General features: G+C 46.6%; 1 protein-coding gene and 1 long non-coding RNA gene across 25 annotated transcripts in view; one reads left to right on the top strand and one right to left on the bottom strand.

Annotated features, from left to right (window-relative positions):
• The window catches only part of LOC140717693 (neurexin-2-like), a 1,248,008-nt gene that overhangs the window by 389,489 nt on the left and 833,047 nt on the right, over window positions 1-25,472 (top strand). The gene's annotated exons all lie outside the window — the stretch shown is intronic.
• The window catches only part of LOC140717695 (uncharacterized), an 87,855-nt gene that overhangs the window by 401 nt on the left and 61,982 nt on the right, over window positions 1-25,472 (bottom strand). The window lies entirely within an intron of this gene.

Genomic DNA, 25,472 nt, shown 5'->3' with positions numbered 1-25,472 from the left:
CATCAGTTGTTCTGATTTGAATTATGAATTGAATTAACAAATTTAGGCAATATTTTTTTTAAAAAGCTGCGCAATTGGGAAATTTCATGGTGATTTTTATGATCATTAGCCCAAAATACATAAGGTAAACCCAAAAAAAAACAAAAAAACAAAGCGAAATCTTTGTTGTCCAGTGTTACTGAAGTATGCATGTATCACTGTATACAACCCCGAGGTTCATTTACATGTGGGCATTCACAGGAAAATAAAAAAATACTGTAGAGTTTACAAGAAACAGTATAAAGCCAAGATTCAGAAAGAATTTATGAAAAATATACTTAAAATTAAACACTGGGAAATAAATGAGTTATAAGTAAATAAATGAAGAAGAAAATAAATAAGTAGTGTGAGCAAAGGGAATCATGAGGTAGAGTTCATGGGTTCATGGGCCGCTCAGAAATCAGAATGTCTATAAGACCATATGATATAGGAACAGAATTAGGCCAATAGGCCCCTCACATCCAACATGGCTAATTTACTATCCCTCTCAACCCCATTCTCCTGCCTTCACCCTGCAACCTTTGACGCCCTTACTATTGGAGGTATAGAAGGAAAATGAGGAGGTATTTCTACAGCCAGAGTGTATATCTGTGGAATTTGTTGTCACAGGTGACTGTGGAGGCCAGGTCATTGGGTATATTTAAGGCAGAGGTAGATAGATTCTTGATTTATCAGGGCATGAAGAGATATGGGAGGAGCCATGAGATTGGGGCTGAGAGGGATCAGCCATGATGAAATGGAAGATTAGACTGGTTGGGCCAAATGGCCTCATTCTACTCCTATATGATCTTACATTCTAATCAAGAACCTATCAACCTCTGCTTTAAATATACTCGGACTTGGCCTCTAGAGCCGTCTGTAGCAATGAATTGCACAGATTCACAATCCTCTGGCAAAAGAAATTGTCCTCATCTCTGTTCTGAGGCTGTCCTCTGGTCCTAGACTCCCCACTATAAGAAACATCCTCTCCACATCCACTCTATCTGTGTCCTCTGGTCCTAGACTCCCCCAGTACAGGAAACATCCTCTCCACATCCACTCTATCAAGCCTTTTCAACATTTAATAGGTTTCAATGAGATCTCCCCCAGCCACACTCTTTGAAACCCCAGCAAGTACAGGCTCAGAGCCATCAATTGCTCCTCATATGTAACCCTTTCATGGGATTATTCTTGTAAACTTCCTCTGGACCTTTGTCCATGTGGAGAGGAATAAACTGTTCCTCAATCTGCAATGTTATTCCATAATTTAACACCATCACTTCCCAAAGTAAAGCTGGCCCGTGGTGTAGGGGCATCAGCACCGGACTTCGAGGCGAATGGTCCTGAGTTTGAATCTGGCCAACCCCTTGCACACTTCTTATCTGTGCTGGGTTGAACGTTGAGCAACTCAGCCTCATAAAAAAACCACAGTCAAACGCTGTGAAAATGGCAAAAATTCCACCCGATGCACCACAAGGCACGAAAAGGAACAACCACAACACAAATATCAAAGTAAATGGTTTATAACGGTTTGAATAAGTGTTCACTTGCACTCAAGGCCACTCTATTAGGTACACCTGTACACCTGCTCATTAATGCAAATGTCTAATCAGACATTCATATGGCAGCAACTCAATGCATAAAAGCATGCAGACAAGGTCAAGAGGTTCAGTTGTTGTTCAGACCAAACATCAGACTGCAGAAGAAATGGACTTTGACCATGGAATAATTGTTGGTGCCAGATGGGGTGGTTTGAGTATCTCAGAATCTGCTGGTCTGGGATTTTCACTCACAACAGTCTCCAGAGTTTACAGAGAATGGTGCAAATTTTTTTTTAAAAAGCATCCAGTGAGTGGCAGTTCTCAGAAACAGGTTTATTATCACCGGCAGGTGTCCTGAAATTTGTTAACTTAGCAGCAGCAGTTCAATGCAATACATTATATAGAAGAAGTCAATCAATCAATTACAGTACAGTATACGTATATTGAAAAGATTAGAAATCATGCAAAACAGAAATAATATATATTTAAAAAGTGACATAAGGTTCACGAGTTCAATGTCCATTTAGTAATTGGATAGCAGAGGGGAAGAAGCTGTTCCTGAATCACTGAGTGTGAGCCTTCAGGCTTCTGTACCTCCTACCTGATGGTAACAGTGAGAAAAGGGCATGCCCTGGGTGCTGGAAATCTATAATAATGGGCACTGCCTTTCTGAGACACCACTCCTTGAAGATGTCCTGGGTACTTTGTAGGCCAGTACCCAAGATGCAGCTGACTAAATTTATGACTCTCTGCAGCTTCTCTTGGTCCTGTGCAATAGCCCCCCCCCCCCCCCCATACCAGACAGTGATTCAGCCTGTCAGAATGCTCTCCATGGTACAACTATAGAAGTTTTTGAGTGTATTTGTTGACATGCTAAATCTCTTCAAACTCCTAATGAAGATTCTCAGAGATCTTGACACCCAGGAACTTGAAACTGCTCACTCTCTCTACTTCTGATCCCTCTGTGAGGATTGGTATGTGCTCCTATGTCTTACCCTTCCTGAAGTCCACAGTCAGCTCTTTCGTCTTACTGATGTTGAGTGCCAGGTTGTTGCTGTGGCACCACTCCACTAGATGACATATCTCACTCCTGTACGCCCTCTCGTCACCACCTGAGATTCTACCAACAATGGTTGTATCACCTAGCCACACAGTCATGGGTATATAGAGAGCAGAGCAATGGTTGTATCACCAATCCGCACAGATTGTGATCTTCCAGTTAGGAAGTCAAGGATCCAATTGCAGAGGGAGGTACAGAGGCCCAGGTTCTGTAACTACTCAATCAGGATTGTGGGAATGATGGTGTTAAATGCTGAGCTATAGTCGATGAACTATAGTCCTGACATGTGTTTGTGTCATCCATGTGGTCTAAGGCCGTGTAGAGAGCCATTGAGATTGCGTCTGCCGTTGATCTATTGTGGTGATAAGCAAATTGCAATGGGTCCAGGTCCTTGCTGAGGCAGGAGTACCTTCTAGTCATTACCAACCTCTCAAAGCATTTCATCACTGTCGATGTGAATGCTACCGGGCGAAAGTCATTAAGGCAGCCCACATTATTCTTCTTAGGCACTGGTATAATTGTTGCCTTTTTGAAGCAAGTGGGAACTTCCACCCATAGCAGTGAGAGGTTGAAAATGTCCTTGAATACTTCCACGAGTTCATTGGCACAGGTTTTCAGAGCCTTACCAGCTACTCCATTGGGACCTTCCGCCTTGCGAGGGTTCACTCTCTTTAAAGCCAGCCTAACGCTGTCCTCCGAGACAGTGATCACAGAGTCGTCAGGTGCAGCAGGGATCTTCACAGCTGTAGTTGTATTCTCCCTTTCAAAGTGGGCATAGAAGGCGTTGAGTTCATCTGGTAGTAAAACATCGCTGCCATTCATGCTATTGGGTTTCGCTTTGTAGGAAGTAATGTCTTGCAATGAGACATTATCTTGTTAATGAGAGAGGTCAGAGGAGATTGGCCAGACTGGTTTAAGCTGACAGGAAGGCAACAGTAACACAAATAACCACGTGTTACAACAGTGGTGTGTAGAAGAGCATCTCTGAATGCACAACATGTTGAACCTTGAAGTGGATGGACTACAGCTCTGAAGACCATGAACATGCATTCCTTGACCACTTTACTGTATACTGGAGGTATCAGATAAGGTGGCCTCTGACAGTAGATAGATAGACGTACATACACATGTACAAAGAACATGCGCTGTAGAGTCCTTGAAAGTGAGTCTCTAGGTCATCGAATCAGTTCAGTGTCAAGGTGAGCTCAGAAGCTTGATGGTTGTGGGGTAATAATTATTCCTGAAGCTGCTGGTGTAGGAGGACCTGGTGCTCCTCTCGTTTCTGCCTGACGGTAACAGCGAGAGGAGAGCACGGCCTGGATGCTGAGGACCTTGATGATGGATGCTGCTTTCTTGCAGTGGTACTCAGCGGTGATTGATGGCTCAACAGTAAACACATCTGTCTACCAAATCTAACAAGGAGGAAACTTCGGAGAAAAAAATAAACACCCTGGTGACAAATTTCAGTGAACAAACTGCCATCGGCAAATTTAATTGAATAAAGCCTCCGTCAAGTTTCAAGATGCTGAGATTAAATTTCACCAAGTAAAATCCCGTGATGATTTTCAAGGGCCATTTCTCTTCGATCTCGTTCAGCCAACACTGCCTGGTTGCTGCATTTCAGAGTACTGCACCCTGCCATCAAACTCAAGGAAACAGCTCCCTCCAGTGAGATTGCACGAAACAGATCTGGGCATCAAATTGCCAGGCTTTGAACTTCACCCTGCAACCTAATTTCAAAGGGCGGCCCAAGTTTCGAACGTCTGCGCCCAGCGACTTTTCATCATGCTCTGCTTTTAAATCGTAATCAATCGTTTTCCGATTAGAAGGCGAGATTCAAGATTCAGGATTCAAAATATGTGTTTATTTATCAGATATACACTAAAACGTACAGCGAATTACGCAACCAAGCATGACATCCGCCAGACAGTTCACAGAACTTCTTTTTATGTCTACTTTCTCTTTCAAATATTTTTTCTGCTACTGTTAGAGCCTGTGATCTACATTTCGAAGGGTGGGGGGGGTGTTTACGGGCCGATTGAACAATCTAGTGCTCTCGTGGAAGGCGAGTGGGTGTTTAGCGACATCGACCAGCCTCTTGTTCACTACTGCTGGGGGAAGGTGACATGTGACGGTCTTTCCCCCTCTTGCTCGCTGCTCCCTCTCCGTGTACGAATAGTCTCTCCTTCTCTCTCTCTCTCTCTCTCTCTCTCTCTCTCTATCTTCTTTGCTGTCTGAGGATAATGCTGGAGTCCTGGGTCTTGGGCAAGGTTGCTCCTTTTTATGCTGTTATTTTGGGTGATTTTGAATCGGGGCGGCCTGCAGATAATGAACACTGAGCTGTACTGAATATGCCTGGACTCTTTCCATTTTGTGTTTTATATTCTGTGTTTCTCACTCGTGATTTTTGTTGCTGTCTGTAGTGATTTGTTTTTCCTTGTGTGTGGGAGAGGGCTGATGTTTTTCTTTGAACAGATTCCATGGTTTTTCTGTGTTTCGTGGCTGTCTGCGGGGAAGATGAATCTCAGAGTTGTATATTTCATACGTGCTTTGAAAATAAACTTTTGACTCTTGAATCCTTGAAATGCTTCGTTTGAGTTAACAACCAACACAACCTAAGGATGTGCCGGGGGCAGCCCGCAAATGTCGCCACAGATTCAGGTGCCAATATAGTATACCCGCAATGCTTGGCAGAACAACACGGAAGATGAGCACCAAACAATACTAGGGAAACAATCCCCTTTCCTCCCTCCCAAACACAGCCCTTTAATCCCAAAACAGGCCGACTTCTGCAGCTGTAGATTTTAGAGACTGTAAATAAAATTGGAAAATGTTGGACACACTCAGCACGTCAAATGGAGCCAAGCCGAGTTTATTGCCATCTGCACAAGTCCATGTACGCACAAGTACAATGAAAAACTTACTTGCAGCAGTATCATATGCACAGAGCGTCAGACATACAACACTCAGAGGAAAACATCAGTTATAATTGCCTCACGCTGAGTACTGTGAGCAGTTTTGGGCCCTTTATCTAAGAAAGGATGTGCTAACACTGGAAAGGGTTCAAAGGAGGTTCACGAAAATGATTCTGGTGTTGAAAGGCTTATCATATGAGGAGTGTTTGATGGTTCTGGGCCTCTACTCACTGGAATTCAGAAGAATGAGGGGTGACCTCATTGAAACCTATGAAATGTTGAAAGGCCTTGATAGAGTGGATGTGGAGAGGATGTTCCCTATTGTGGAGGAGTCTAGGACCAGAGGGCACAGATAGAGTGGATGTGGAGAGGATTTTCCCTATAGTAGGGGAGTCTAACACCAAAGGACACAGATAGAGTGGATGTGGAGAGGATGTTCTCTATTGTGGGGGAGTCTAGGACCAGAGGACACAGATAGAGTGGATGTGGAGAGGATATTTCCTATAGTGGGGGAGTCCAGGACCAGAGGACACAGATAGAGTGGACGTGGAGAGGATGTTTCCTATAGTGGGGGAGTCTAGGGCCAGAGGACACGGATAGAGTGGATGTGGAGAGGATGTTCCCTATTGTGGGGGAGTCTAGGACCAGAGGACACAGATAGAGTGGATGTGGAGAGGATATTTCCTATAGTGGGGGAGTCTAGGACCAGAGGACACATCCTCAGAATAGAGGGGCATCCTTTTAGAACAGAGATGAGGAGGAATTTCTTTTGCCAGAAGGTGGTGAACCTGTGGAATTCATTGCCGCGGGCAGCTGTGGAGGCCAAGTCATTGGTATATTGAAGTCAGATGTTGATAAATTCTTGATTATCTAGGGCTTGAAGGGATATGGGGAAAAGACAGGAGACTGGGGTTGAGAGGGAAAATGGATCAGTCGTGATGAAATGGTGGAGCAGACCTGATGGATCAAATGGCCGAATTCTGCTCCTATATCTTAAATGTTCTATATGACATTTGCTAGAGAGAACATAATTAGGACAAGAAATGTCTTTGTTAGACAACATTAGATCACAGTGTTACTGTACTGATTTAGAGTTTTGTTGTGTATTTAATATTTCAGTAATATTTGTGATCTTGTTTATATTTTGGTTCCATAGAACCATAGAACACTACAGCACAGAAAACAGGCCATTCAGCCCTTCTAGTCTGTGCCGAAACTGCTAGTCCCATTGACCTGCACCCAGTCCATAACCCTCCAGCCCTCTCCCATCATTAAGCATTCTTATTCATTTAAATAATTCATTATGGGTAAATATGAATAAATGTTATATGTATAAATAAGTGAATTGCATATGTCATGTGCCACGGGAGTGCCTTGTTCAAAGTAAACACAAAGTTAGATCTGCATTCCTGGACTCCTATGAAATAGTATAATGTTTTAAAGTTACAAAATGCAACAGTTGTGCCGGTCGTTTCAAGAACCGTGGTTGAAGGGAAGTAACTGTTCCTGAACCTGATGGTGTGGAACTTCAAGCTTCTGTATCTCCTGCCCAGTGTTGGGAGTGTTGAGAAGCTGGCATCGTCTAGCTGGAGGGGATATTTGATGAAGGGATTCTGTGGGACTTCAGGCTTCTGACCCTCCTGCCCAATAGGAGCTGTGAGAAGATGGCATGGCCTGGATGGTGGAGATCTGGATGATGGATGTTACCTTCTTGAGGCAGCCCCTCCTGGAGATACGACCGATGGTGGTGGTGGGGGGATGTGTCTATGATGTATTGGGCTGACTCTGCAGCTTCTTACATTCCTGTACATTCAGGTTGCCATTCCTGACTGAGATACAACCAGTCAGGATACTTTCAACAGTACATCTGTCCAAGTTTGTGAGTTTGGTGAGAAGCTGAACCTCCTCAACCTATGATGCACCATCAATAACTCTTGGAGACGTGAGGCAAGATATAGGCTTTTATTGGCTGGAAGAAAGAACAAACAGCAATTGACCACCACACTGCATCCTGGAGACTGAGGCTGGGGCGGTGTCTCCAATCGCCTTTATACCGGGGTCAATGGGAGGAGCCACGGTCAGTGGGAGGAGCCACAGGAGCAGTCAGTTGGGGGGGGGGGGGGGGGGTGTCCAGACAGGTATATGTCGTTCACCACAACCTAAAAAGAAACGGAGTTAGAGTTTCTGGTCTGGGTCTTAGACTTAACATGTGTGATGCTGGGGAAGGGGGAGGGGGAGAGAGTTGGCTTATTTTCAGGTTGAACGCCACTTCCACTGTGTTGTCTGTTGATTGACCTGTTTAAAGGTTGCAGTCTCTCTTTCCCATTGGTTGGTTTGTGCCACGGTGCCAGTTTCCGTTCCGGGCAGTCGGGCTGTATAAGAATAGCACACGCAGGAGACTCGGCTGCTTTCTTTGTGACCAGGTGCTGAAGGACCTTGGGAAAGGGCTTTGCAGAGATAGATGACACCCCTCCTCCACCATGTTTGTTTTGTTAAGTATTTGTTTATAGCATGCTTAGTTCTTCAGTCCTATTACCTGGGGAGATTTAATGGAGTTCCCGTTAAATTGAATGTCTAGTAGTGTAGTTTTATGTAGTTTAGTGGAGTTAACGAACACTTGTTTAGCCAGACGCCCGGTTTAGTGTTGCACTGTTCATTATATAAATACATAGTTGATTTGCCGATTCTAGTCAAGTTTATTGTCATTTAACTATATACATGAAAACTATCAAAGGAGACAATGTTTCTCCGGACCAGAGTGTAAAGCACAGTAGCACACGTTACACACATATCACACACAGTAACTTAGGAAAGTAAGGATAAAATTTTAGATGAATTAGGTGTAAATATAGCCTGAGGATCAGGAGCAGTTTAAAATTCAAACACAGACCAGGAGCAAGCCTACAAAGAAGTAACTGCTACAAGAGCCACTACACGCATGTTAAGAAGAGAGCAAAAAAAAGATTTGTAAGTAGAAATGTCAGTCCTTTACCTTCAGTGGGAGAAGTTATAACACTGATAATTTCTCTCCCCCTCCCAACAAATTTCAGCTTTCAGATTTATTTATGACACTTAAACTTCGGCACGTACAGTGACATGTGTTGTTTGCGTTAATGACCAACACACTGAAGGATGTGCCGGGGCAGGCTGCACACGTCATCACACATTCTGATGCCCATCTACCGTACCCGCGATGCCCAGCAGATGCTGCTCGACCCTCTGAGAACCTCCAGCAAGTTGCTGGTTGAAACTTACAGTCAAATGCGCCCACAGCTCTCTAACCCTAACCCGTACGTCTTCGGAACGTGGGAGGAAACCCACGCGATCATGGGAAGAAGGCACAAACCTCCGTAGGTACGGCAGTGGGAATTGACCCTGGGACACTGGCGCTGTAAGGGTTTTGCCTATCACAACACCACAGTACAGCCCCAGGATGTCAGTGAGACCGCAACAGGAGTATTGTGTGTCGTTGTGGCCAGCCAGCTAAGGAAAGCATGTCATTCAGCTGCAGAAAAGATTCATATGCATGTTACTGGGACTAGAGGGCCTGTGTTTGAGAATGAATTACTCAACTCAGCTTCTCATTGAAAAGGCAAATGCAGCCCAGTCCATTACAGCAAAGCCCTCCCCACCAGTGGGCACACTTACCATAGCCACACGTTACAACAGCGGTGTGCGGAAGAGCATCTCTGAACACACAGCGTGCAGATGGACAACAGCAGCAGACGACCATGAACAGACACCCAGCGGTCACTTTCTTAGGCGCAGGAGGTAACTAATAAAGTGGCTACTGAGTGTAGAACAGTGATTTGAGCGAAGGAACCAGTCTGGGAAAGGCACTGAGCTGGGTGGGAGGAGGATGTGGGGAGGCTTTGATGTAGTCCAGACAAGTTGAGTGAATTGCAGGTCATGGTTTCATGACCATGACTGTTCTTGGCAAATTTTTCTACAGAAATGGTTTGCCATTGCCTTCTTCTAGGCAGTGTCTTTACAAGACAGGTGACCCCAGCCATTATCAATACTCTTCACAGATTGTCTGCCTGGTGTCAGTGGTCGCATAACCAGGACTTGTGATCTGCACTGGCTGCTCGTATGACCATCCACCGCCTGATCCCATGGGTTCACGTGACCCAGATCGGGTGCTAAGCAGGTGCTACCCCTTGCTCAAGGGTGACCTGCAGGCTAGAGGAGGGAAGGAGTGCCTTACACCTCCTTTGGTAGAGACGTATCTCCACCCCGCCACTCAATATTCCTAGCTGAGGGGCCCCAAACTGCACACAGTATTCCAAGTGCAGTCCGAACAATGCTCGAGACAGGAGGTGAACCTGAGGGAGTGATTCAGTCATATAGAAGAGAAACAGGCCCTTTGGTCCATCTGCTCCATGTCAACCAAGATTCCCACAGTTTATGATGTTTTTTATAAATGATGATCTGGAAGTGGAGGGTGGGTTAGTAAGTGTGCAGATAACACAAAGGTTGGTGGAGTTGTGGTTAGTGTCGAGCTTGTTATAGATTACAATGAGGTCTTGTAACCAACAACACCTTCGTTGTAGGAAGGATGTGGAAGCTTTAGAGAGGGTGAAGAGGAGATTCACCAGGATGCTGCCTGGATTAGAGAGCATGTCTTATAAGAATAGGCTGAGGGAGCTAGGGCTTTTCTCTCTGGAGTGAGGGAGGATGAGAAGTGATTTGATAGAAGTATACAAAATTATAATCATAGATAGAGTGGACAGCCAGAGACTTTTTCACAGGTGGAAATGGCTAATGTGAGGGGGCATAATTTAAGGTGATTGGAGGAAAGTATAGCGGGGATGTCAGAGGTGGATTTTTTATACAGAGAGTGGTGGGGTGTGTGGAACACCCTGTCAAGGGTGGTGGTACAGAAAGATACTGTACATTAGGGACATTTAAGAGACTCTTAGATAGACACATGGGTGATAGAAAAATGGAGGGTTATGTGGGATTGAAGGGTTAGATTGAACTTGGAGTAGGTTAAAAGGTTAGCACAACATCGTGGGCCAAAGGGCCTGGACTGTTCTCTGCTGTTCTACGTTCTGTAAGCAGAATTCAATCACAAAGTCCAACAGCATGGAAACAGGTGCTTCAGCCCATCTGGCACATGCTAACCAAGATTACCATCTATACTAGTCCCACTTATCCACATTTGGCCCAAATCCCTCTAAACCTTTTCTATCCATGTACCAGTCCATATCTGTCAGACCCTTTCCTATCTATATCCCTGTCCGTATCCCTCTGAACCTTTCCTATCCATGTACCTGTCCAAGTGTCTGTTAAATGTTGTTAATGTACCTGCCTCAACCACTTCCTCTGGCAGCTTGTTCCATATACAGACCACCCTCTGGGTGAAGAAGTTGCCCCTCAGGTTCCTGTTAAATCTCTCCCCTCTTACCTTAAACCTGTACCCTCTAGTTGGTGATTCCCTAACCCTGGGGGAAAGTCTGTTTGCATCACCCTATCTGTGTCCCTCATGGTTCTACACACCTCTATAAGGTCACCCCTGAGTCTCCTACACCCTGCCTGTGTCCCTCATGGTTCTATACACCTCTATAAGGTCACCCCTCAGTATCCTACACCCTATCTGTATCCCTCATGGTTCTATACACCTCTGTACTAAATTGAGATTCTAAATTGGAGAAAGGCCAATTTTGATGACATCAGAAAGGATCTGGCAAGTGTGGATTGGGACAAGTTGTTTTCTGGCATCAGGATGTTTGGTAAGTGGGAGGCCTTTGAATGTGAAATGTTGAGAGCCTGGAATTTGAATGTTGAGATTCTGGAATTTGAATGCTCTTGGTAAAATAAACAGCAAGGCTTACAGGTTTAGGGAACCTTGTTTCTCGAGAGATATTGAAACCCTGGTTAACAAGAAGGAGGATGTTGATTGTCATCTATGTCAATGATCTGGATGATAATGTGGTAAAATGGATTGGCAAATTTGCCAATGATGCCAGGAATGGGGGCATAGTGGACAGCAAGGAAGACAATCCAACCTTGCAGTGGGATCTGGACCAGCTGGAAAAACGGCAGACAAAATTTAATGCAGACAAGTGTGAGGTATTGCACTTTGGGAGGACAAACCGGGGGGGGGGAGATTATACAGTGGGTGGTAGGGCAGTGGGATCTGGGAATACAGATCTGTAATTCGTTGAAAATGGTGACATGCATAGATAGGGTCATAAAGATAGTTTTTTGGCATTTTGTCCTTCATAAATCAATGTATTGAGTACAGGAGATGTGTTGTAGTATAAGATATTGGTGAAACCTAATTTGGAGTATCGTGTGCAGCTTTGGTCACCTATCTACAGGAAAGATATCAATAAAACTGAAAGAGGATAGAGAAAATTTACAAAGATGTTGCCAGAATCTGAGGACCTGAGTTATAGGGAGGGCTTTTTCCCTGGAGCGTAGGAGAATGAAGGGAGATTTGGTAGAGGTATCCAAAATTATGAGGTGTATCGATAGGGTCAATGTAAGCAGGCTTTTTTCACTGAAGTTGGGTGAGACTACAAGTAGAGGTCATAGGTGAAGATGAAAGGTGAAATGTTTAAGGGGAACATGAGGGGAAACTTCTTCACCCAGAGTGGTGAGAGTGTGGAATGAGCTGCTGGCGCAAGTGGTGGATGTGGGTTTGATTGCAAGATTTAAGAGAAATTTGGAAAGATACATGTATGGGAAGGGTACAGAGTCCTATGGTTTTGGTGTGGGTCAATGGGACTAGGCAGAATAATAGTATGGCATGGACTAGATGGGCCAAAGGGCCTGTTTATGTACTGTAGTGCTCTATGACTCTGTGACACTTTAAAGTCACCCCTGATTCTCCTATGCTTCAAAGAATGAAGTCCTAGCCTGCCCAAACTCTCCCTGCAAATCAGTCCCAAGATCCCTGGCAACCATTCCCTTTGGCATTTCATCCATCCCTCACTCCTGCAGTGTGGCAACCAGGACTGTGCACTATGCTCCAAGCATGGTCTGACCAGGACTGTGCACTATGCTCCAAGCATGGTCTGACCAGGACTGTGTGCTCTGCTCCAAGCATGGTCTGACCAGGACTGTGTGCTCTGCTCCAAGCACGGTCTGACCAGGACTGTGTGCTATGCTCCAAGCATGGTCTGACCAGGACTGTGTGCTATCCTCCAAGCATGGTCTGACCAGGACTGTGCACTATGCTCCAAGCATGGTCTGACCAGGACTGTGTGCTCTGCTCCAAGCACGGTCTGACCAGGACTGTGCACTATGCTCCAAACACGGTCTGATCAGGACTGTGTGCTCTGCTCTAAGCATGGTCGGACCAGGACTGTGCACTATGCTCCAAGCATGGTCTGACCAGGACTGTGTGCTATGCTCCAAGCATGGTCTGACCAGGACTGTGTGCTATGCTCTAAGCATGGTCTGACCAGGACTGTGTGCTATGCTCCAAGCATGGTCTGACCAGGACTGTGCGCTCTGCTCCAAGCATGGTCTGACCAGGACTGTGTGCTATGCTCTAAGCATGGTCTGACCAGGACTGTGTGCTATGCTCCAAGCATGGTCTGACCAGGACTGTGTGCTATGCTCCAAGCATGGTCTGACCAGGACTGTGTGCTCTGCTCCAAGCATGGTCTGACCAGGACTGTGTGCTATGCTCCAAGCATGGTCTGACCAGGACTGTGTGCTACGATCCAAGCACGGTCTGACCAGGACTGTGCACTATGCTCCAAGCATGGTCTGACCAGGACTGTGTGCTATGCTCCAAGCATGGTCTGACCAGGACTGTGTGCTCTGCTCCATGCATGGTCTGACCAGGACTGTGCACTATGCTCCAAGCACGGTCTGACCAGGACTGTGTGCTATGATCCAAGCACGGTCTGACCAGGACTGTGTGCTATGATCCAAGCACGGTCTGACCAGGACTGTGTGCTATGATCCAAGCACGGTCTGACCAGGACTGTGTGCTATGATCCAAGCACGGTCTGACCAGGACTGTGTGCTCTGCTCTAAGCATGGTCTGACCAGGACTGTGTGCTATGCTCTAAGCATGGTCTGACCAGGACTGTGTGCTATCCTCCAAGCACGGTCTGACCAGGACTGTGTGCTCTGCTCCAAGCACGGTCTGACCAGGACTGTGCACTATGCTCCAAGCACGGTCTGACCAGGACTGTGCACTATGCTCCAAGCATGGTCTGACCAGGACTGTGCACTATGCTCCAAGCATGGTCTGACCAGGACTGTGTGCTCTGCTCCAAGCATGGTCTGACCAGGACTGTGTGCTCTGCTCTAAGCATGGTCTGACCAGGACTGTGTGCTATGCTCTAAGCACGGTCTGACCAGGACTGTGTGCTATCCTCCAAGCACGGTCTGACCAGGACTGTGTGCTCTGCTCCAAGCATGGTCTGACCAGGACTGTGCACTATGCTCCAAGCATGGTCTGACCAGGACTGTGCACTATGCTCCAAGCATGGTCTGACCAGGACTGTGTGCTCTGCTCCAAGCACGGTCTGACCAGGACTGTGTGCTATGCTCTAAGCATGGTCTGACCAGGACTGTGCACAATGTGAAAATGCCAGGAGATCAGTAGATCCTGAGATACTCAAACCAGCCCTTCTGGCACTAACAATCATTCCATGGTCAAGGTTATTCCCCATTCTGCTATTTGGTCTGAACAATAACTGAACCTCTTGACCTTGTCTGCATGCTTTTATGTATTGAATTGCTGCTACGTGATTAGATATTTGAATTAACGAACAAGAGGACCTAATAATGTTGCCACTGACAGTACAGTTACATGTCGTAGGAATTTGCTGTGGTATATTGGTCAGGGCATGACTTGCAACAAAAGTAACACTATTCACCAATAAAAAGAGTAAAGAATTATATATAAATTAAACTTAAAGTATGGATTTGGAGTAACGTGCATAAATACCAGATGTATTTACAATGTAAACAGCTTTATGATAAGTGGTTTAAAATGTTTACAGTACAGTGACTGGGGTAACAGAGGGGGGTGTGGTGGGATAACTAGATTGGTTGATAAGATTACCTGATTGGGAAAGAAACTTTTAAGATGGCATGAGGTTTTTGTCTCAATAGCCCGATAGAACTTTTCAGAAGGGAGCTTTTGGAAAGGCAGTTTTATCGAGTGATACAGTCGTAGAAAAGTACAGCACAGAAACAGGCCCTTTGGCCCATCTAGTCTATGCTGAACCATTTAAGCCTATTCTCCTCGACCTGCACCAGGACCAGAGCCCTGCATACCACTACTACCAATGAACCTATCAAAACTTCACTTAAATGTTGAAATCAGCTTGCAAGCACCATTTGTGCTGGTAGCTCATTCTACGCTCTCACCACCCTTTGAGTGAAGAGGTTCCCTCTCATGATCCCCTTAAACTTCTCACCTTTCACTCTTAATCCATGACCTCTGGTTGTAGGCCCACCCAACCTCAGTGGAAAAAGCCTAGTGGCATTCACCTATCTATAACTTCATAATTTTGTATACCTCTATCAAATCTGCCCTCAATCTTCTACATTCCAAGGAATAAAGTCATAACCTATTCCTTATTGAGTCAGTGGTGAGGAAGGTAAATGCCATGTTAGCATTTGTTTCAAGAGGTCTAGCATACAAGAGCAAGGATGTGATGCTGAGGCTTTGCAAGGCACTGGAGAGGTCTCACCTTGGGTATTGTGAACAGTTTTGGGCCCCTCATCTTAGAAAATATGTGCTGACATTGGAGAGGGTCCTGAGGAGGTTCACAAGGGTGACTCCAGCAATGAAAGGGTTATCATACGAGGAACATTTGAAGGCTCTGGGTCTGTACTCACCAGAATTCAGAAGGATGAAGGGGGATCTCATTGAAACCTTTCGAGTGTTGAAAGGCCTAGACAGAGTAGATGTGGAAAGGATGTTTCCCATGCTGATAGAGTCTAGTACAAGAGGGCACGGACTCAGGATTGAGGGGTGCCCTTTCAAAACAGAGATGCAGAGAAATTTATTTAGCCAAAAGGTGGTGAATTTGTGGGATTTGTTGCTACATGCAGCTGTGGAGGCCAGGTGGTTGTGTGTATTTAAGGCAGAGATTGATAGGTTCTTGAATGGACAGGGCATCAAAAATTACGGGGAGAAGGCCAGGAACTGGGGTTGAGGAGGAGGAAGAAAAAAGGAACAGCCGTGACTGAATGGCAGAGCTGACTCAATGGGCCAGATGGCCTAATTCTGCTCCTATGACTTCTGGTTTTATGGACTGATAACTCAGGTCTGCCAGACCTAGCAACATACTTGTAAATTTTCACTGTATTCTTTTGACCTTACTTACATCTTCCCTGTAGGTAGGTGACCAAAAGTGGACATAATTATGGGTGGGTGGTGTCTGCGATGAGTTTTTCTTTGGTCCGGCAGTGACAGTAGTCTGCAGCTGGTGATGAAGAATGTCTTCTTCAGCTGTTAGAACATCTGAGGAAACTATGAGAGGCGTTGAGCTTCAGGACAGTGTACCCAGAACTCAAGTCTCAGTGACATCAGTGAGTCGGGATTTGAGGCCGTCAAGTTGCAGTACCTAGCTGTGTTCCCTCAGAGTGCAGAACCAGGTAGTTGGCTCACGGGTTCCAGTAAAATGCAATTTGCTTTCAATTTCAGTAATAGCAACGTGCTGTAAGCCTTCAAGTCTCAGCAACTAGGTCACAGCTTGTACCCTTAAATTTCAGTAAACAGAACCTGGCTTGCGAATGTTGGTAAATAACATCTCACTGTCAGACTGTTGTAGCTCACACTGTGCCTTCCAATTTCAGGATGAATGGCATTTTATAGGTGGTGTTATAGGCAGTGTAGAAAGTTATCTAAAACTGCAGTGGGATCTTGACCAGGTGAGTATTGGCACTAGCTTTCAATTTTTAAAAATTTTTAAGTTTAAAAAATATTATTTTTTTGGCTGTGGCGCAGTAGGGACTGAACACAATTACAGTCCAGTGACCTGGGTTCAGTTCAATAAGAGACATCAGGGGCAACGTCTTCACACAGAGGGTGGTGCGTATTCAGAATGAGGGTGGCACTTCAGCAGCACTTAAAAGCCCGCTAGGTAAAATCCATAGATTGGAGAGGATTACAGGGCTCTAGGGCAAAGTATTCAGGTGGCAATATCTTGCTGAACAATGTGACCAGCATGGTGAGTTGGGCCAAAGGGCCTGTTTCCTTGTTGTATGACCCCAAACAGTGTAAAAGGAGCTGCGGGAGGAACCCAGTGGGTCAGGCAGAATCTGAGGAGATCGAGTCCTTACACTTGCACCGGACTGGGACCTAACCCAGCAGTCCAGGTCTGGGCCCCAAGTTTTGCCCCAGTGGACTCTACTTGACCCACTGAGTTCCTCCCACAGCTTGCTCCCTGCTCTACAGTCAGTGCCTGCGAGTCTCGGGTGTATCTGTTATAGAGTTTCAAACTCCATTTAATCTCAGGGTACAGTATACAACCTGAAACTCGTCCTCCTCACGGACATCCACAAAACGAAGAAAGCCCAAAGAATGATAAAAACATCAAAATCCTCAAACCCCCACTCCCCCTCCCTCTGCACAAGTAGCAACAAAAGAATTAACCTTTCCCTCCATCCCCACCTGCCCCCCCCCCATCCCCACCGACGTAACACCCTTATTTCAGATTGGACATAGAGCACAAAACATGGAACATAGAACAGTACAGCTCAGGGCAGGCTCGTCAGCCCATGATATTGTGCTGACCTTTTAACCTACTCCAGCATCAACCTAACCCTTCCTTCCCACATACCCCTCCATTTTTCTATCATCCAACGTGCCTATTAAAAAGTCTTTTAAAAGCCCCTAATGTATCTGCATCAACCAGCCCGCTGGGAGGGTGTTCCATCCACCCACCACTCTGTGCAAAAAAATTGCCTCTGACATCCCCTCTATACTTTCCTCCAATCTCCTTAAAATTAAGCCCCCTGGGGAAAAAAGTCTCAGGCTGCCCACATGTTCTATAAGAACAAGAGATTCTGCAAATGCTGGAAATCAGAAGCAATGTATGCAAAATGCTGGAGGAACTCAGCAGGTCCGGCAGCGTATGTGGAGATGAATAGACAGTCACTGTTTTGGGCCAAAACCCATCATCAGGACTGAGAAGGAGATGGAAGATGCCAGAATAAAAAATGTGGGGAAGGGGAACAAGGGTAGTTAGGAGGTGACAGGTGAAGCCTGATGGGAGGGAAAGGTTAGGGGCTGGAGAGGAAGGAATCTTTAGGAGAGGAGAGTGGACCATTGAAGAAAGGGAAGGAGGAGGGGACCCAGGGAGAATTGACAGGAAGGTGAGAAGAAGTGAAAGGTCAGAGTGGGGAACAGAGAAGTGGGAAGGGGGAAAGTTTGTTCAGCAGAAGGAGAAATCGATGTTTATGCCGTCAGGTTGGAGGCTACCCAGATGAAATACAAAATGTTGCTCCTCCACCCTGAGGGTGGCCTCACCTTGGCACAAGAGGAGGTCGTGGACCGACACTTTGGAACGGGAATGTTCAGCTACTGAGAAGTGCTGCTTATAGCGGATGGTGAGGAGATGCTGGATAAAGTTGTCCCCCAGTTTACAGAGGGTCTCTCCAATGTAGAGGAGGCCACATTGAGCCACTCTGTCTATGCTTGCCATAATCTTATACACTTCTATCAAGTCACCTCTCTCTCCGCTGCTCCAGAGAAAAGCCCTAGTTCACTCAACCTTTCCCCATAAGCCACATTCTCTAATCCAGGCAGCCTGCTGGTAAATCTCCTCTGCACCCTCCACATCCTTCCTATAATGAAGTGGGAAGAGCTGAATGCGGAAAAGTTTCAGGAAACAGGGCTTTTAGGCAAACTTCAAAGGTGCAGAAATCTGTGCTTAAAGTTCCATAAGTATCAACTCTTCAGCAAACTGCGGTGTGTTATCCGATTCTAATGATCTGCCATCAGACTTCAGTCAATACTTCTCTGTTCAGAAATAACAGGAGCTGTGCACAGCTGCAGTCCCTTGTTGCTCGATGCAGGGTCTTGACATGGAAGTTCAGCCTTCATCTGTAGCCTCTACTGATGCTTGCTGACCTGCTGAGTTACTCCTGCGGCCTTTGTTATGGACTCCAGCACTTACAGTCTCACTGCCGTCAACCACACAACAGTCGGAGCCTGCCCGCAAATTCCTGAACCAGTATCCACTGTTACTGTCAGGAACTTTGAGCCTGTAGCCAAATTTCGGGCAACAGCGCCCTCTCCAAAAACTTCTGTTGATGACAGCCCGCAGTAAATATCAAAGACTTGCTTTATTTATCACGTTTGTGTCATCAACCAACACAGACTGAGGATGCCATGGGCACCAAAGTAGCATGCCCACAACTCACTAACCCTAACCCGTATGTCTGTGGAATGTGGGAGCAGACTGGAGGTCCCAGGAGGGCTAAAAGAAGGCATGAAATTGCTTTAGCGGACAAAGTGAAGGATAATCCCAAGGGATTCTACAGATATGTTAAGAGCAAAAGGATTGCAAGGGACAAAATTGGTCCTCTGGAAGTTCAGAGTGGTAAACTATGAGTGGAGCCAAAAGAGATGGGGGAGATCTTAAATGGATTTTTTTGCATCTGTGTTTAGGAGAAGGACACAGAGTCTATAGATGTGAGGCAAAGTGGCATCAACTTTATGGACCCTGCACAGATTACAGAGGAGGAGGTTTGTACTGTCTTGAGGTAAATCAGGGTGGATAAATCCCCAGGGCCTGACAAGGTGTTCCCTCTAAAAATGATGTGAGCTCGATTTCAATGTTTGGGAGATGTTTGGACAGGTACATGTATGGAGGGCTATGGTCTGGGTGCAGGTCAATGAGACCAGGCAGTTTAAATGGTTCAGCATGGACTAGATGGGTCAAAGGGCCTGTTTCTGTGCTGTACTTCTCTATGACTATGGCTTCATAACCCACATGGTCACGGGGAGAACATACAGACAGTGGCGGGGTTTGAACCCGGGTCGCTGGGCTGTAACAGCTTTATGCTAACCGTTCTTCACCCAGGATCGTCACCCTGTGGTGGTGGAAAGGATTGTGAGTTCCTGAGATCCCAAGAACGAAGCTGGCTGGAGCTTAGCTCCTGGAAGAGTCGGCCATGTTGCTAAGTTTAGGGGAGAGGTTCCAGACAAGGAGCGATCCAACCAAGATCTAAAGGTGGAGCTGGCAGAAGATGACGGCAGATGAAGTGAACGTTGCACCGATGATGTCTCCTCGTACGGTGACGAAGCGTTTGCAAATGGATTTCCAAGATCGAAGAACACCTCAACCCAACCATCAACCACCCGAGCTACACGTTTTCCAGATGATGACACATTGCAATAGCAGCGAAGGAGGAGGAAGGCTCCCAGTGATGGTTCCCGGTCATCTTGCATTCCATGTCACTGGACCCTGACCCCGACCTGTCCAGGACCGCATGATGGCTGCCCTAGCATCAATCTCCCCACATTAATCAAAGTCATGCACAGGCGTTGTCCACTCAGCGAATCCAACCTCACATCCCAGCTTCTACAGCCACCTGAAGACCCACAGATAGACAGCTCCTTAGGAGAATATCACACTCACATTACTACTGGTACTAGCCACTACACTACTGTGCCTCCAACCTGACTTCGGCCTTAACTAAAGGTAGCACACACAAAATTCCAGAGGAACTCAGCAGGCCAGGCAGCATTTATGGAAAAGAGTAAACAGTCGACGTTTTGGGCCGAGACCCTTCACCAGGACTGGAGAAAAAGAGATGAGGAGTTGGAGTAAAAATGTGGGGAATGGGGAGGAAGAAATACGAGGTAGTAGGTGACAGGTGAAACCAGGAGAGGGGGAGAAGATGAAGTAAAGAGCTGGGAAAGTGAATGATGAAGGAGATAAAGGGCTGGAGAAGGGGAATCTGATAGGAGAGGACGGAAGGCCATGGGAGAAAGGAAGAGGGAGGAGCACCTGACGGAAGTGATGGGCAGGTGAGAGAAGGAATTGGGAATGGTGAAGGTGGGAACAGTTACTGGATGTTTGAGAAATCAATGTCCATGCTATCTATTGGAGGCTACCCAGATGGAATGTAAGATGTTGTTCCTCCAACCTGAGTGTGGCCTCATCACGGCAGTAGAGGAGGCCATGGACTGACATGTCAGAATAGGAATGGGAAGTAGAGTTGAAACGGGTGGCCACTGCGAGATCCCGTGGCAGACAGGGCGTGGGTGTTCTGGGAAATGGTCTCCCAATCTATGTTGGGTAACTAATAAAAAGCCACGTGGCGTAAGATGGCAGTGAAGACACGTTCCCAGGATGGATACGTGGCTGAGGCTGCAGGTCAGAGTGAGCACAAGGGCGAAGAATCGGAGAGCAGTGGGGATCACAGAGAGGGAGCAGTGAGAGAGGGTTTCACTGAACTCCCATTGAGGGGAAGAATTAAGCTTCTTCAGGATTGGCACCCCTGCAAGAGACTTCACAGTGTAGTAACTGCATCACAAGGTTGTGATTCAACCTTGATCTCAAATCACGAAATGGCTAGAGAATTTCCAAAAACATTTGCAAGTTACTAAACTCTGTTCAGCAGGATCCTGCTGTCAGAAATCTGTAAGTAACTCCTTGCTGCGATACTTCAGGAATCGAAAGGCTGTCGTCTAAATTCAGGAGACAGTGTCTCCTTGTCAAATTTTAGTGACTTGCACATTAGCATGACACTTCAGAAAACAGTTCTGCATCATCAACTCTCAGGGAGCAACACTCAGGCAGAATTCAAGAATATGATGCTTTCATTAAATGTCAGTTAAAAAGCAACCTGATTTCACATTTAAGGTAGACACAGGAGATTCTGCAGTTGCTGATCATCCAGAGTATCACACACAAAGTGCGGGAGGAACTCAGCAGGTCAGGCAGCATCTATGGAGGGGAATAAACCGTCAATGTTTCGCACCGAGACCCTTCATCAGAACTGGAAATGAAGGGGGCAGAAGCCAGAGTAAGAAGGTGGGTGTGCAGGGGAATGAGTACAAACTGAGAGGTGATAGGTGAGACCAGGTGAGGGGGAAGGTGGGTGGGGGAGGGAGAGGGGGGGATGAAGTGAGACACTGGGAGGTGATAGGTGAGACCAGGTGAGGGGGAAGGTGACTGGGTGGGGGAGAGGGGGGATGAAGTGAGACACTGGGAGGTGATGGGTGAGACCAGGTGAGGGGGAAGGTGGGTGGGTGGGGGAGAGGGGGGGATGAAGTGAGACACTGGGAGGTGATAGGTGAGATCGGGTGAGGGGGAAGGTGGGTGGGTGGGGGTGAGGGGGGATGAAGTGAGACACTGGGAGGTGATAGGTGAGACCAGGTGAGGGGGAAGGTGGGTGGGTGGGGGAGAGGGGGGGATGAAGTGAGACACTGGGAGGTGATAGGTGAGACCAGGTGAGGGGGAAGGTGGGTGGGTGGGGGAGAGGGGGGATGAAGTGAGACACTGGGAGGTGATAGGTGAGACCAGGTGAGGGGGGAGGTGGGTGGGTGGGGGAGAGGGGGGATGAAGTGAGACACTGGGAGGTGATAGGTGAGACCAGGTGAGGGGGAAGGTGGGTGGGTGGGGGAGAGGGGGGATGAAGTGAGACACTGGGAGGTGATAGGTGAGATCGGGTGAGGGGGAAGGTGGGTGGGTGGGGGAGAGGGGGGATGAAGTGAGACACTGGGAGGTGATAGGTGAGACCAGGTGAGGGGGGAGGTGGGTGGGTGGGGGAGAGGGGGGATGAAGTGAGACACTGGGAGGTGATAGGTGAGACCAGGTGAGGGGGGAGGTGGGTGGGTGGGGGAGAGGGGGGATGAAGTGAGACACTGGGAGGTGATAGGTAAGACCAGGTGAGGGCGAAGGTGGGTGGGTGGGGGAGAGGGGATGAAGTAAGAAGTTCTGAACTCAACTGGTGCATCTATCACCTGCTAGCTCTGATAAGATCTGTAAAGTAAGATTAGTTAGTGCATTGAAACATCGAAACATACAATGAATTGCGTTAACAGCCAACACTCTCTGGGGATGTTACTGGGGTTATCCCACGAGTGTTACCACTTTTCTGCCACCAACATAGCATGCCCGCAACTCAGTAACCCTAACCTGTACGTCTCTGGAATCTGGGAGGAAAGTGTAGCCCCCAGATGACTCCCACGTGGTTATGGGCTGCTCCTTTCAGACACTGGCAGGAATTGAACCCAGATCAGTGGTCACCGACACTGTAAAGCATAGTGCTAGCTGCCAGAGATGTCCTGTAAATGGCATCCACTGTCAAGTATCCAGCTCCAGTTGTCAGATTCCAGTTAAAGCAGACTCTGGGCTAGTTTCAGTCACTCCAATATATGTACATTGATAAGTTTACTTTTGAACTTTTTGAACTCTGAGGAAATCTCATCGCAATGTCAATTCTCAGAGAATGCTCAGCTGTCTAAATTTGGTAAACAACAGCTGATTTCAATGTACAGTATTTAGATATTTTTGTCAAATTTATTATGTTTTCTAACGTTCACATGTGCAGAGATTGAGTTCCAAACCCTGGTCAGACCACACTTAGACTATTGTGTTCAGTTCTTGTCGCCTCATTTTAGGAAGGATGAGGAAGCTTTAGAGAGGGTGCAGAGGAGATTTACCAGGATGCTGCCTAGATTAGAGAGCAGGTCTTGTGAGGATAGGTTGAGTGAGCTTAGGCTTTTATCTCTGGAGTGAAGGAGGATGAGAGGTGACTTGAAAGAGGTGTACAAGATGATAAGAAGCAGAGATTGAGTGGACAGCCAGAGACTTTTTCCCAGGACAGAAATGGATAATTCAAGGAGGCTTAATTTTACAATGATTGGAGGGAAGTATAGGGGGTGATGTCTGAGGACTTTTTTATTACACAGAGTGGTGGGTGTGTGGAACGCCCTGCCAGGGGTGGTGGTAGAGGCAGATACATTAGGGACATTTAAGAGACTTTTAGAAAGATTAAAAACTCTTGATTGTTTAATGTCATGCCCATTACACGAGTGTAAAGGAGAATAAAATAATTGTTACACTGGATCTGATGCAGCACAAAAATATACAAAAAGTATAAAACACAAGAAATATAGATACATAAGATAGTTTATATACTTAGATTGACTGTATGTCAACTAAGCAACACTCAACTCAGGAGTGTCTGTACATAAGGTGACTGGAAATGATACAGTAGTGGTGGTTGGGGGTGTGGAGGGTGGGTTAGTGGGTGGAGGTGTTGATCAGCCTCACTGCTTGGGGAAAGTCACTGTTTTTAAGTCTGGAGGTCCTGGTGTGGATGCCACATACCCTCCACTTGGATAGGCACGTGGATGGTAGAAAAATAGAGGCTATGTGTGAGAGAAGGGTTAAATTGGTTTTGGAGCAGGTTAAAAGATCGGCCCAAGATTATGGGCCAAAGGACCTGTAGTGTGCTATATACTATGTTCTTGCATTGCTCCACGTGGGAGTCCGACAGGAGTTTACATTCCCCCAGGTTTTCAGGTAGTGTGTTATTAACTGAAATTGTACAGCAGGCTGGCTGCCCCAGCCTGCAATCTCCCTGCATGGGCTCAGTCAGCCAGCAATGGATTATTATCCAACATGTAATGACAAGGTGATGTTTACACGTACAGGGAACATAAAACACTAGGTACAGAAAATACCTCAGACACTATGAGATAAAAGCAGGGCTGGAGATTTGTAAGGTGTTGCTCAGACCATTCCTGGGGTATTGTGAACAGCTTTGGTCCCTGTACCTGAGGCAGCATGTACTGGCATTGCAGAGGAGGTTCATGGGTAAGATTCTGGGAATGACAAGGTGAACATATGAGAAGCATTTAAATGGGTCTGGGACAGTACTCGCTGTAGTTTTCACCATATCAATATGACAGGACGTGATGTTTGGGTGATTTAAATGCCTGACCAGATGGATTGAAAAGGCAGAGTGTCAGGACAAGAGGTGAGAGTCGGGCCATTTCTGCTCGCTGGCTCCACAATATTAACTTGGCTCTGTGTTAAACTGATGCCAAGACTGTGACCTGTTCCTGCAGCCCTGGGATCCACGATGTTAACTCGGCTCTGTGTTAAACTGAGGCCGAGTCTGCGGCCTGTTCCTGCAGCTCCAGGCTCCATGTCTGAGGGCTCCATGATGTTTACTCAGTGCGGTGAAAACTGAGGCTGAGGCTGTGACCTGCTACTGCAGCTCCAGGCTCCGTGTCAATGAGCTCGTTTATGCTCAAAATGCTATTTGCTTACTTCTATTGTTTGCATAATTTGTTTTTTTTTCCTGTCTGTACATTGGGGGGGCTTGATGATCTTCATTTTTAATGGGTTCATTTGGGTTTCTTTGTGTTGTGGCTGCCTGTTAGGAGACGAATCTCAAGGTTTTATAACATATACGTACTCTGATAACAAACGTACTTTGAACTTTGAATGAGGAGGGTCTTATTGAAACCTTTCAAATACTGAAAGACTTAGATAGTGGATATGGAGAGGATGTTTCCTACAGTGGGGGAGTCTAGGACCAAAGGGCACAGACAGAGTGGACGAAGAGAGGATGTTTCCTATAGTGGGGGAGTCTAGGACCAGAGGACACAGATAGAGTGGATGTGGAGAGGGTATTTGCTATAGTGGGGGAGTCTAGGACCAGAGGACACAGATAGAGTGGATGTGGAGAGGATGTTTCCTACAGTGGGGGAGTCTAGGACCAGAGGGCACAGACAGAGTGGACGAAGAGAGGATGTTTCCTATAGTGGGGGAGTCTAGGACCAGAGGACACAGATAGAGTGGATGTGGAGAGGGTATTTGCTATAGTGGGGGAGTCTAGGACCAGAGGACACAGATAGAGTGGATGTGGAGAGGATGTTTCCTACAGTGGGGGAGTCTAGGACCAGAGGGCACAGACAGAGTGGACGAAGAGAGGATGTTTCCTATAGTGGGGGAGTCTAGGACCAGAGGACACAGATAG

This window comes from Hemitrygon akajei, chromosome 28 (genome assembly GCF_048418815.1).
Source record: "Hemitrygon akajei chromosome 28, sHemAka1.3, whole genome shotgun sequence".
NCBI lineage: Eukaryota > Metazoa > Chordata > Chondrichthyes > Myliobatiformes > Dasyatidae > Hemitrygon > Hemitrygon akajei.
This window is presented reverse-complemented; position numbering and strand designations above follow the sequence as displayed.